This window comes from Thalassophryne amazonica, chromosome 3 (assembly GCF_902500255.1).
Source record: "Thalassophryne amazonica chromosome 3, fThaAma1.1, whole genome shotgun sequence".
Lineage (NCBI taxonomy): Eukaryota > Metazoa > Chordata > Actinopteri > Batrachoidiformes > Batrachoididae > Thalassophryne > Thalassophryne amazonica.
In genome coordinates, this window is record NC_047105.1 from 49,395,498 (window position 1) to 49,408,393 (window position 12,896).

At 47.1% G+C, this 12,896-nt stretch overlaps 1 protein-coding gene across 1 annotated transcript in view; it reads left to right on the forward strand.

Annotated features, from left to right (window-relative positions):
- LOC117507751 (multiple epidermal growth factor-like domains protein 6) overlaps window positions 1-12,896 on the forward strand; it is a 69,118-nt gene that overhangs the window by 54,310 nt on the left and 1,912 nt on the right. The window lies entirely within an intron of this gene.

Sequence of the window (12,896 nt, forward strand, 5' to 3'; positions counted from 1 at the left end):
TAAAGGCCGGACTGCAACTCCACCTCCTCGCCGAGAAATCAGCTACCATTCAGGTAATTTTCTCTGCTGACTCAAAACATTGAGTAATAATCTGAACTTCTTTGCAGCCGTTTTCCTGTGGTGTGTCCTTATCTGTGGGATTGGCGTTTGGTGTGATCAGCGACGGCTTCGCTTCACACCCCAACCAGATAAGTGGTTAGACAGGAGCTGCACGAGTGTGTGATTGGAGGTGGAGGTGCTCCCTCCTAACTAAACACTGACTGTGGGATTACTGAGTGTGCAAACTCACACTCATCAGGACTGTCTCTGTTTTCTGCCAGCAGTACCGGGTCTGACTGCTGAAGACAGCGGCCACCTGGGGTGCAGGGCTTGGCGGCTCCGGTGTTCTTCAGCTCCATTGGTGGTGGAAGCTGTGTGGGGATCCGGCTCTTCTCTCGCCAGGCGTCTTCTATCGTCGAGCCTGCCCACACCTCACCTGGTGTATGATTGACAGTCCACCATATTGTTATTGTCTGTACGTCGTTGTGCGATTCACAACATTAAATTGTTACTTTTGGCTTATCCATTGTCCGTTCATTAACGCCCCCTGTTGTGGGTCCGTGTCACGACACTTTCACAACAAACTGGCTTTTAACACCTAGTGGGGAGGTGACGTTCTGTTTTTTATGTGCTGTTTTAAAATTTTATTCTATATGTGTTTTATTTTTGTGAATTTGTGTTTTTTTTTTCTTTTTACACAAACACAAAACAAAAACAGAACCAGATATATAACAACAACAACAACACCCCAGCTCAAAATCAAAAATACCAAACTCAAACTTTGATAAAATGACCTTTGTACATCACAGAAAGCCCCGCGAAAAAATAGCTGCCAAATCCAGACCAACATACCGCAAATAAGGGTCCCATATTTTATAGAACGCATCTTCCATATTATGTAGCTTACTCGTTAGGAAGTCCAATGAAATATATTCAAGAACAGTCCGCTGCCACTGTGTTCTTGATGGGGCTTTGTCTATAATCCAGTTCGAGAGGAGACATTTCCTAGCACAGAAAGTAAGCATCATGTAAAGTTGTCGTTCACATTTCTTCTTAATGTTGTTATTTGTCATTCCCAGCAACATATACAATGGGTTACATTCAGTAATAATAGAAAGGATCTTGTCCAATTCACCTTTTATACTAAACCAAAATTGTTGTATTTTCCTTCAGGACCAAAGACAGTGAGTGAGGTTACCCACCTCTGTTTTACACTTAGGGCAGAGCGGAGAAAGGTCTGAATTAAATCTGTGACGCTGAGAAGGAGATATATGAACACGATGCAAAATCTTAAGTTGCATTGCTTTTACCCTATTACAAACACTCAAAGACCCTGCGTTCTCCCAAGTTTCATTCCAGGCCTCGTCACTGATCACCAAAGCTAGCTCCCTCTCCCATGTCCCCTTCAAATGAGTCAAATCTGAGCCTTCATATTCTCTTAATAAACCATAGCAAGTCTTAATAGAGCTTTTAAGTTTAGGCTGAAATAGTTGTTTTTCACAATCAGTGACAGTTTGGTTGGCAAGTATAGTGGTGTTCTTTAAGATATAATCTCTCACTTGCAGCTACCGAAAAACGTCACGTCTGTGAATTCCATATTTATTTACTAACTGGTCGAAGGACATTAGGTTTGATCCATCCATCAAATCAGAAAGGGTAGAGATACCTTTTTCTGCCCACACAGGAAAACCAGAGTCCAAAGTCCCAGGCCGGAAAAGGGGATTGCCACATAACGGAGTGAAGAGAGATGTTAAGTGAGACCTACCCTCCATCTTTTGAATTATTTGCCAAGCTCTGACAGTACATAAAGTGAGAGGGTTACTACGGAATATTTTTAGAATTTTACTTTTTTCAGGAATAGTAAATTTTTCAGAGGGAGGTTGGACATGGAACTTTCTATATCAAGCCAGAGAGAAACAGGTTCTTCCACCCAGTCCGCCGCTACACACATATGGGCACTGAGCTGATACTTTCTTATGTCTAGGAGATCAAGCCCCCCCTTTGAAGATGAGAGGCATAACGTAGATATTTTAAAGCGAGGCTTTCTCCCCGCCCATATAAACGCACTAAACCAGCCATTCAAAGTCTTAGAGTCTTATGTGAAAAAATAACTGGGACCATCCGAATCAGATATAATAGCCTGGGTAAGATGTTCATTTTAAGAAGAGCAACTCGGCCGAGCCAGGACAAAGGCAAAGTCTTCCACCTCTCCAAGTCCAATTTAATGTGCTCAAACAGAGAGGTGAAATTACATTTATACATCTGATCAAAAGCAGGTGTAATCTTAATCCCTAAATAGACAAAGCCCTCTGGAGACCAATTAAAAGGAAATGGAGAAGGGACCTGAGGTTTTTCTTTTAAAGTGCCCAGCGGCATCGCTTCTTATTTATTAAAATTAATTCTGTAACCTGAGATGTCGCTGAATTTGTTAATGGTCTCGATAAGTGAGGGCACAGATATTTCAGGTTGGGTCAATACAACCAGAACGTCATCAGCATATAAAGTGATTTTATGCTGTCTTTGTCCTAGACTCAGGCCGTAAATGTCCTTCCGGCCTCTCACCGCCTCCGCTAGTGGTTCTACTGCCAGGGCAAAAAGTAAGGGGGAGAGGGGGCAGCCCTGTCTAGTCCCCCTCAAAACACAAAAGTTTGGGGACTGCAACCCATTAGTAAGAACTGCTGAACAGGGATTGCTATACAGAAGCCTAATGTTGTGAAAGTGTAGGAACACGGGCCCACAACAGGGGGCGCAAATGAACGGACAATGGAGGAATCAGATAACACTGTTTTACTGTTGTGAAAAAGGCACAACGAATACAATCGATTACAATATGGAGATAGAGTCTAATTACAACGGTGTCGTGTGGGCAGGCTCGACGATAGGAGACGTCTGTCCAAGTCGAACCGGAACCAACCCGATTTCCTCTGCCACCGAACCCCGGGAATACTGGAGCCGCCAAGTCCCGAATTCCCAGGTGGCCACTGCCTCCGCTCGTCGGATCCGGTACTGCTGGCAGGAAACAGAAACAGTCAGGTGTGGATGCAGCTGCACCCAGCAACACGGAGGGTGGAGAGTCCACCTCCACCTCTCGTCAACAACAATCAAGAAATGTAGTACTTATCCACACGCTGTCTGGTAGTCAGCTGTCCTACAGATAATCACAAGAACACAATTAAAGTCACACGTATGTGTAGGCTGAGTTTGTTACCTCTTTGGTAAGGCGATATCTCGGCAAATGAGGTGGAGATGCCGTCCTGCTGATATACCTCCTTATTGATTGGGATTAGCTGTCTCCAGTGATGGGTGACAGCTGTCATCCTGGCTGCTCCCGTAAGGCGGCAGTGCCCTCCGGTGCCTGGAGCCCGCACTCCAGGCAGGGCGCCCTCTAGTGGTGGTGGGCCAGCAGTACCTCCTCTTCAGCGGCCCACACAACAGGACCCCCCCCCAACGGGCGCCTCCTGGCGCACGACCGGGTTTGTCAGGGTGGCGACGGTAGAAGTCGGCCAGGAGGGTCGGGTCCAGGATGAAGCCCTTCTTCACCCAGGAGCATTCTTCGGGGCCGTACCCCTCCCAGTCCACCAGATACTGAAAACCCCGGCCCATCCGTCGGACGTCGAGGAGCCGGCGCACGGTCCAAGCCGGCTCTCCGTCGATGATCCGGGCAGGAGGTGGCGCCGGACCCGGAGTGCAGAGGGGTGAGGTGTGATGGGGTTTAATCCTGGAGACGTGGAATACTGGATGAATCCGCAGTGAGGCTCCAGCTGCCGGCCTCACTGCGGGATTGATGACCTTGAGTATTTTGTACGGGCCGATGTATCGTTCTTGCAGTTTTGGGGAGTCCACTTGAAGGGGAATGTCCTTGGTGGACAACCACACTTCCTGCCCAGGACGATACGTGGGAGCCGGGGCCCGCCGCCGGTCTGCATGGTTCTTCGCCCTCGTCCGGGCCCTTAACAAAGCAGAACGGGCGGCTCGCCACACCCGACGGCACTTCCGTAGGTGGGCCTGGACCGAGGGCACACCGACCTCCCCCTCAACCACCGGAAACAACGGGGGTTGATACCCCAAGCACACCTCGAAAGGGGAGAGGCCGGTGGCTGATGACACTTGACTGTTGTGGGCGTACTCGATCCAGGCCAGGTGGGTACTCCAGGCCGTCGGGTGCGCGGCTGTCACACAGCGTAGGGTCTGCTCCATCTCCTGGTTGGCCCGTTCTGCTTGTCCGTTGGTCTGGGGGTGATACCCGGACGAGAGACTGACCGTGGCCCCCAGTTCCCGGCAAAAGCTCCTCCAAACATGCGAGGAGAACTGGGGACCGCGATCGGAGACGATGTCTGATGGTATCCCATGCAGACGGACGACGTGGTGGACTAGGAGGTCCGCTGTCTCCTGGGCCGTTGGTAGCTTCGGGAGGGCCACGAAGTGGGCCGCCTTGGAGAATCGGTCCACTATCGTGAGGATGACAGTGTTTCCCTGGGACGGCGGGAGACCCGTGACAAAATCCAGGCCGATGTGAGACCAGGGGCGATGAGGCACGGGCAGCGGCTGTAGCAATCCCGATGTCTTGCGGTGGTTGGCCTTGCCCCTGGCGCAGGTGGTACAGGCCTGGATGTAACCCCGGACGTCGGCCTCCAGGGACGCCCACCAGAAGCGCTGCCGGACGACTGCCACGGTTCTTCGCACCCCAGGATGACAGGAGAGCTTAGAACCGTGACAGAAGTCCAGAACTGCAGCCCTGGCTTCTGGTGGGACGTAGAGTTTGTTCTTCGGTCCGGTTCCGGGGTCCGGGTCTCGTGTCAGGGCCTCCCGGACGGTCTTCTCCACGTCCCAAGTGAGGGCGGCCACGATAGCGGACTCCGGGATGATGGGATCCGGGGGATCCGACGACTCCGTTTTGACCTCATCTTCATGTACCCGGGACAAAGCATCCGATCTTTGATTTTTGGTCCCGGGACGGTAGGTGATCCGGAAGTCAAAACGGCCGAAGAACAGTGACCAGCGGGCTTGCCTGGGATTCAGCTGCTTGGCGGTCCTGATATACTCCAGATTCCGGTGGTCAGTGAAAACCGTGACTGGCACGGACGTTCCCTCCAACAGATGTCTCCAATCCTCAAGAGCCTCTTTCACCGCAAGGAGTTCTCGATTGCCGACGTCATAGTTCCGTTCGGCCGGGGTCAACCTGCTGGAAAAATAGGCACACGGGTGAAGGACCTTATCGGTCTTCCCGCTCTGGGACAGCACGGCTCCTATCCCTGAGTCCGAGGCGTCCACTTCAACCACTAACTGGCGACTAGGATCGGGCTGCACCAGAACAGGTGCAGACGAGAAGCGCCGTTTCAACTCCTTGAATGCGGCATCGCACCGATCCGACCAGGTGAAGAGGACTTTTGGTGAGGTCAGGGCTGTCAGGGGGCTAACTACCTGACTGTAGCCCTTAATGAACCTCCTGTAGAAATTAGCAAAGCCTAGGAACTGTTGCAACTTCCTACGGCTTGTGGGTTGGGGCCAGTCTCAAACCGCCGCAACCTTGGCCGGATCAGGATCGACGGAGTTGGAGGAGATGATGAACCCCAGGAAGGACAAAGACGTGCGGTGGAACTCACACTTCTCGCCCTTCACAAACAGCCGGTTCTCCAACAACCGCTGCAGGACCTGACGTACATGCCGGACATGAGTCTCAGGATCCGGAGAAAAGATGAGTATATCGTCTAGATATACGAAGACGAACCGGTGCAGGAAATCCCGCAAGACATCATTAACTAATGCTTGGAACGTCGCGGGGGCGTTTGTGAGGCCGAACGGCATGACCAGGTACTCAAAGTGACCTAAGGGGGTGTTAAATGCCGTCTTCCACTCGTCTCCCTTCCGGATCCGAACCAGATGATACGCATTTCTAAGATCGAGCTTTGTGAAGATTTGGGCTCCATGCAGGGGTGTGAACACCGAATCCAACAGGGGCAACGGGTATCGGTTGCGAACCGTGATCTCGTTCAGCCCCCTATAATCAATGCATGGACGTCTGTCCAAGTCGAACCGGAACCAACCCGATTTCCTCTGCCACCGAACCCCGGGAATACTGGAGCCGCCAAGTCCCGAATTCCCAGGTGGCCACTGCCTCCGCTCGTCAGATCCGGTACTGCTGGCAGGAAACAGAAACAGTCAGGTGTGGATGCAGCTGCACCCAGCAACACGGAGGGTGGAGAGTCCACCTCCACCTCTCGTCAACAACAATCAAGAAATGTAGTACTTATCCACACGCTGTCTGGTAGTCAGCTGTCCTACAGATAATCACAAGAACACAATTAAAGTCACACGTATGTGTAGGCTGAGTTTGTTACCTCTTTGGTAAGGCGATATCTCGGCAAATGAGGTGGAGATGCCGTCCTGCTGATATACCTCCTTATTGATTGGGATCAGCTGTCTCCAGTGATGGGTGACAGCTGTCATCCTGGCTGCTCCCGTAAGGCGGCAGCGCCCTCCGGTGCCTGGAGCCCGCACTCCAGGCAGGGTGCCCTCTAGTGGTGGTGGGCCAGCAGTACCTCCTCTTCAGCGGCCCACACAACACCTAATCCAACTTATAAAATTTTCACTTAAACCAAATTGCCGCAAAGTAAAAAACAAATAGGACCATTCAACGCGGTCGAATGCCTTTTCGGCATCAAGCGAGACCACTATGCCAGGCACTGATTTTTGATTAAAAAACTGGATTATATTCAACAGTCTTCGTACATTGTTATGCGAACTACGACCCTTAATGAAACCTGTTTGATCTTTTTTAATTAGAGAGGGAAGTACATGTTCGAGACGCCTCGCGAGAATTTTGGAAAGGAGTTTCAAATCCACGTTCAGTAAAGAAATTGGCCTATAAGAGGCGCAGTCTTCAGGCGCTTTACCCTCTTTCAATATAAGGGATATATTTGCCTCTCTTAAAGAGCTAGGTAGCAGGCCTTTCTTAAAAGAGTCATTATACATATTAAGCAATGGGTCAACTAGTATATCTCGAAATTCTTTATAGAATTCAGCACCAAGGCCATCTGGCCCAGCTACTTTGCCTGCCTGCAACTCTTTTATGACATCCAGTACCTCCTCTTTCGATATGGGACAATCCAAGTTTAACTTCTGGTCTTCAGTCAATTTAGGAAGATTAACAGAGGAAAAAAAGGCATCCATTAACTCAGGAGCATTGATATGTATTTGAGATTTGCAAAGATTTTCATAGAATTTTTTAAAGACGTCATTAATTGTGGCAGCATCAAAAAATTGTTTTCCATTTGCATCTTTAATTGAAGAAATAGCCTGGGAGTCTGATTTCTTCCTTGTCAAATATGCCAAGTATTTCCCCGGCTTGTCACCGTGTTCATATAACCTTTGCCTTGCGAATCTAATTTTAGTCTCTGCTTCCTTTGTCAATAGACAATCCAGTGATGAACGGAGAGCATCGATTTCTTTAAGTTTATATGCTGAGGATTTTTTAAGGTATTCCTCTTCCGCACATTTCAGTTTACTTTCTAAAATCGTCCTCTGTTCAGCCTGTCTACGCCTTTTATTCTTTGTATATGAAGTAATGAGCCCTCTTGAATAAGCCTTTGATGTCTCCCAAAGTAATGACGAATTATCTGTGGAAGGTATTTTAATTAATAAAAACTGTTTGAATTCTTCAGTAAAGTAAGTTATGAATTTGTGATCATACAAAATGGAGGAGTCGAAGTGCCAACGTCTATTCTGAGGGGACACGCTCCCAGTATTACAATTAATGAAGACTGTAGTGCGGTCAGATATGACTATGTTACTGATCGAGCTGGACAAGATTGATGGTAATATACGGTTCGGAACAAAAAAATAATCTATTCTCGTATAACACGAGTGCACTCTGGAGAAAAAAGTGAATTCTTTGTCTACTAAATGTTGTGTCCTCCACACATCTACGTAGTCCAGCTCCTCACATAAAGTGGAGAGAGCTTTGGCGTGGGGTAGAAGATATGATTTACCCTGAGGAGATTTATCCATAATTGGGTTTAGATGACAGTTGAAATCACCTCCAACAAAAGAGTTCCTGACGTTTAATTCTACCAGCTTTGTAAAAGCAGATACCAGAAAGTCCCCAGGGTGACCTGGTGGGTGATAGATATTCATAAAAGCAACTTCTTCTCCATATAAAACACTTTTCACAATCACATATCGACCACCTGTATCTTTTATGCAATCAAGAAGTGTAAATGGTAAGTTTTTCCTAATTAAAATCTCTGTGCCTCTGCTCCTTGATGTAAACAATGAAAAAAAGACATGTCCAAAACCTCCCTGGGCTAGTTTAGAATGTTCTATAGAGTCCAAATGTGTTTCCTGTAGTAGGGCTATGTGAACCTGTTCCCTCTTGAGATAATTCAAGACCTTTCTCCGCTTAACAGGCATGTGAATGCCATTTATATTCCAAGTACATACATTTAAAGTTGACATACTAGTATTATATGCAAATAAACAAGATGAGCTCTAGGCCTCCTTCCAATATTTAGCCATGGCAAGAAAACAAACAAACAAAAAAAAACTAACAAAAAAAAAGAAGAGCTGGGGTGGCACACAACAAATGTCTAAAACAAGACAAACAAACAAAGCCTAACATTGGCAAAAAAAATAAACCAACACTGTTCTACTCCTAAAATGGAGAAGTTAAGTGTAAAGGTTTTCTAACAGCAAAAGAGAAACACCTAGTCAAAAAAGAAAAAAAAAACACCGTAAAGGTGGCTGCAACACCAGTAACAACCCACAAATAGAAACTTCAAAATAAGAGGGGATGTAATAAAATGTCATCAGCGTACAGTTATTCACAGCATGACGTAGGGGATCTAAAGTCCACAAGAGAGCGGGAGCAAATCCAGTCCGACGTTTACTCACCATCCACAACAGGGGTTACGTCCAACGACTCAGTAAAGTCTTTCACATCAGAAACCTCCTTGAAAATCTTAGTCGAGCCACGGTGGGTTACTTTCAACAAAGCGGGGTACATCTGTCTGTAATCTGCCCCGATAGCACGAAGACGTCTCTTCACCTCATCAAAACTCTTCGGCTTACGCACGACAGCGGCCGAAAAATCTTGAAATATCATCACAGTGGCGTTCTCGTACTTCAGGGGTCGGTCATTCCTACTCATCTCCCACGCTGCGTTCATGATCCTCTGCTTATCCTGGAAATTATGTAGTCTCACCAGCGCGGGACGCGGTCTCTGGCCAGTGCGTGGGACCAAAGTTGTAGTGCGGTGCGCTCTATCCACTTTAAGCCGGCCCGCTTTTGTCTTAATGTTCAAAAGTTCAGGTAACCATCTCTCAAAAAAACAAGTAGGCTCGTTACCCTCAGCGCCTTCTGGAAGGCCAACAATGCAAATGTTATTCCTTCTTCCCCTGTTTTCCAAATCATACACGCGCTCCGCGAGCTCCGCAACCCGCTTCTCCAAAGCTCCGAGCCTGTCCATGGTCGGGACCGCGTCATCCTCCACAGCTGAGATCTGGGTCTCCGCCTCCTTCAAACGCACCTCATGGTCCTCCAGTTGCTTCCCCTGTGCTTGTAGAAGCAAAGAAACCGGCCCAAGCTTGTCCTCGATAACTTTAGTGAGATTCACAGTCACCTCACGAGTCACCACACGGATCACCTCGCGAAGCGCTGGGTCCATTCCCTCTGGCCCGGCGCCGGCCTCCATGCTAGCTCCCTCGTTAGCCTCATTACTCTGCAGACTGGAGCTCTCCGCGGCATCGACTATTGGAGCTTTCCTACGCGGCATGTTGTCAGACTGTTTCAAAAAGTAATTACTGATACTCATCACAGATTCCCCAATAACAAGTGTCCGTATTGTAGCTCTGTTTGTGGGTTATAAGTGTAAAATCAGAGAAGTGGCGTGCTAGCTCTCCCAGACACAGCCTCACTTCAAGCCGCCATTTTGAAAACCCCCCTTTGTGAATTTGTGTTTTTAATGTTAAGCATTTTGGACACCAGTCGGTGCTGTAAAGCGCTTTATAAATAAATGTTGATTGATTGATCTAAACTCTATAGGAGGTGTGATGTGGAACTGTATCGCCAGGATGTGACAACATTATTAAACATGAAACTCACTTCCAGCACAGATCCAGGAAAAATAAATCCCATGCGATAATCTCTCCGGCATCACGGTGTACAGAGTTGTGTTGTGCTGCTGAAGGCTACGTCTGAAGAGTGGTATGAAAGCGTGTGTGCACCGTGCACTCGCGTGTGCGCTACATGCTTAGTGGCTCATTCAGCTGTTGTGAACACACACACAACTGAGTGATCATTTGATCATTTCAAACACCTGGTCTACGCATGCACACCCACGTGAGTCTGTAGCACTGGAAAGGAGAGGACGGGCACAGATGTGATTGCATGAGTGAGTGAATGAGTGAGTGACCGCACCGGTGCCAGCTTTGACACACATGGCATGAGTCCGGTCCATACGTTGGTTGTACTGCGATGTCCAGTACCATCAGGTCCTGTGCAAAGGAAGGACACGGCGCTGCCTCCCACTCCGGTCCCATGTTTGCCATCCAGATGTTTGTACATCGGGCAGTCATCACCGCCTTTTATGGGCATCTGACAGCAGTCTGTATTATCAGCTGTTGTCTAAATATGCTTTGGAGCCAATTGTGCAAGTGTGCATGAGGTAGTTTGGATGGGATCTGCTCACAGTCTACACACCTCTTTCCCTCCTGTCTGCGTCCGGATTATGGCCATATTTGCCGTGTTGGGCTCGTTCCTGCAGATGTTGCCAGTCTGCAACAGTAAGATGGATGAAAGAGATACCAGATGAGATGTGCAGGATGGTAGATTTAAGTGTATGTGTGATCTCCACACATTCTTACACATTCAGATTAAAGAATCCATATAATAAAAGGGAAGTAGCCTCGGTGTGTTTGTGTATCCGGAGCGTCAGTTGAAATCCAGAAAGAGCTGATTTTTGTCCTTTGGAATACTTATGTATTTTTTCATGAGGATTCAAGTCGTGAAAACAGCAACATCATCAGACCAATATTTTTTGAGAAATCAGTCACTTTTGAAAATAACAGCCTGTTTATGTTGCACTTCCACAATAAGAGCCTGTATTTCAAAAGAAAAGCATGTGAGGTTGCTGCAGAGCTGACAGAATTCATCAGTCTGTCCATTCTCCAACATCCCAGACAGCAGATTCAAATCTGGACATTTTCTGTATTCATGTGATGCCAAACCCAGAATTAACATGTTCACACTCCGTACAAAACAGCAGAACTGTGTCTCACACAGGCCAAAAAAAAAAAGAAAAAAAAAAGAAATTTGATCTAATGTGAAGGCTGTCACAGTGCAAATATATATTTCAGTTATTCCTAATTTCTAATCCAATTACATTTGTTCTGCAAATCTGATTGGTTAATCATGTAAGATTTCAGACCATAAAATATCACATAGACGGTGGGAAAATATTCAACCGTTTCACATTTGATGTGTTACTCTGCGCCCTGACCGCGTTGCTACGCGGGTGTCAATAATGGCACTCTCAGATGAAAGTGACAGAAACCAGTGCAGCGACGATGATGCCAAAATGCGTGGCTTTAATGGATTTAACTGAATTGATTGATGGATTTAACTCACTGCAGCTGACGAGATGGAGAAATCTGTGGGTCGTCTCACAGAATTCACAGATTTACATGAAGACACTGTTGGTACAGTAAGTTTTGACGAGCCGACCACACCCTTTCACAACGATTCGCCAACCAAATTACTTACAGAAAAATAAAGCGTGCAATGGGAATAACCCTGTTGCCGGTAAAACTCAATTTGCAACTGTAAAATCTAGCATGAACATCCGCTATCATCAGACACAACAGGGTTATTCCCTAATGCTTTACATGGAATATTGTGCTGGTTAAACAGCTTCAGAGAAGTTTATTGATGACAAAAATCATTTTAGAAAATTTGAGACAATTGAAAAAGATTAAACCTTCAATAAGACTTTTATAGAAACCAAGAAATTTTTCTATGTCAATACGTAAAAATGTAGCATAACTTTAAACAGACTGTCCCCAAAAGTCAGCTGTCCTCAGTATACGTGGGCTGTCCGTAAAGTATCGGTCCTTTTTATTTTTTTTAAAAACTATATGGATTTCATTCATATGTTTTTACGTCAGGCAAGTTTGACCCCTCGTGCGCAATGCGTGAGTTTTTCCACGCCTGTCGGTGATGTCATTCGCCTGTGAGCACTCCTTGGGAAGGAGTGGTCCCGCCCCTCGTCGGAATTTCATTGTCTGGAAATGGTGGAATGAAAAGGACTTTTTTTCCATCAGATTTTTTCAGAAGCTGTTAGAACACTGGCACCTGGAAACCATTCGAAAAATTATCTGGCTTTCGTTGAAAATTTTGCGGGCTTCACAGAGAATAAGGACTGTTAACTGTCGCTTTAAGGACCCCTTTAAGGACGTCGGTGCACCGCGCTCCGTGCCGCGATGACGCGGCACAAATTACTGGATATTTCTAAGCTGATGGCTCTGTGGATATGAGACCGTCATGTGCTCTTTCTCTGGTAATCACAAGAGCTGGACATCAGCCATTTTCCGGCAGATTTCATTTTTAACCAGAGATTTTGTCATGGAATGCCGCGCGGAGGCTTTGCGCGTCACGACCGATTCGCTTGATGAGACAAAGAACGCCTCCGTTTCGGCGTGTCAGAGGACAAGTTAGGACATGCCTATCTCAGCTTTCAATGCTTACCAGTCCAGTAAGTATCGGAGAAATTGTGGAGAGCTAGACATGTCCTAACTTGTCCACTGACACGACGAAACGGAGGTGTTCTTTGTCTCAGCTCAGTCCTTATTCTCTGTGAAGCCCGT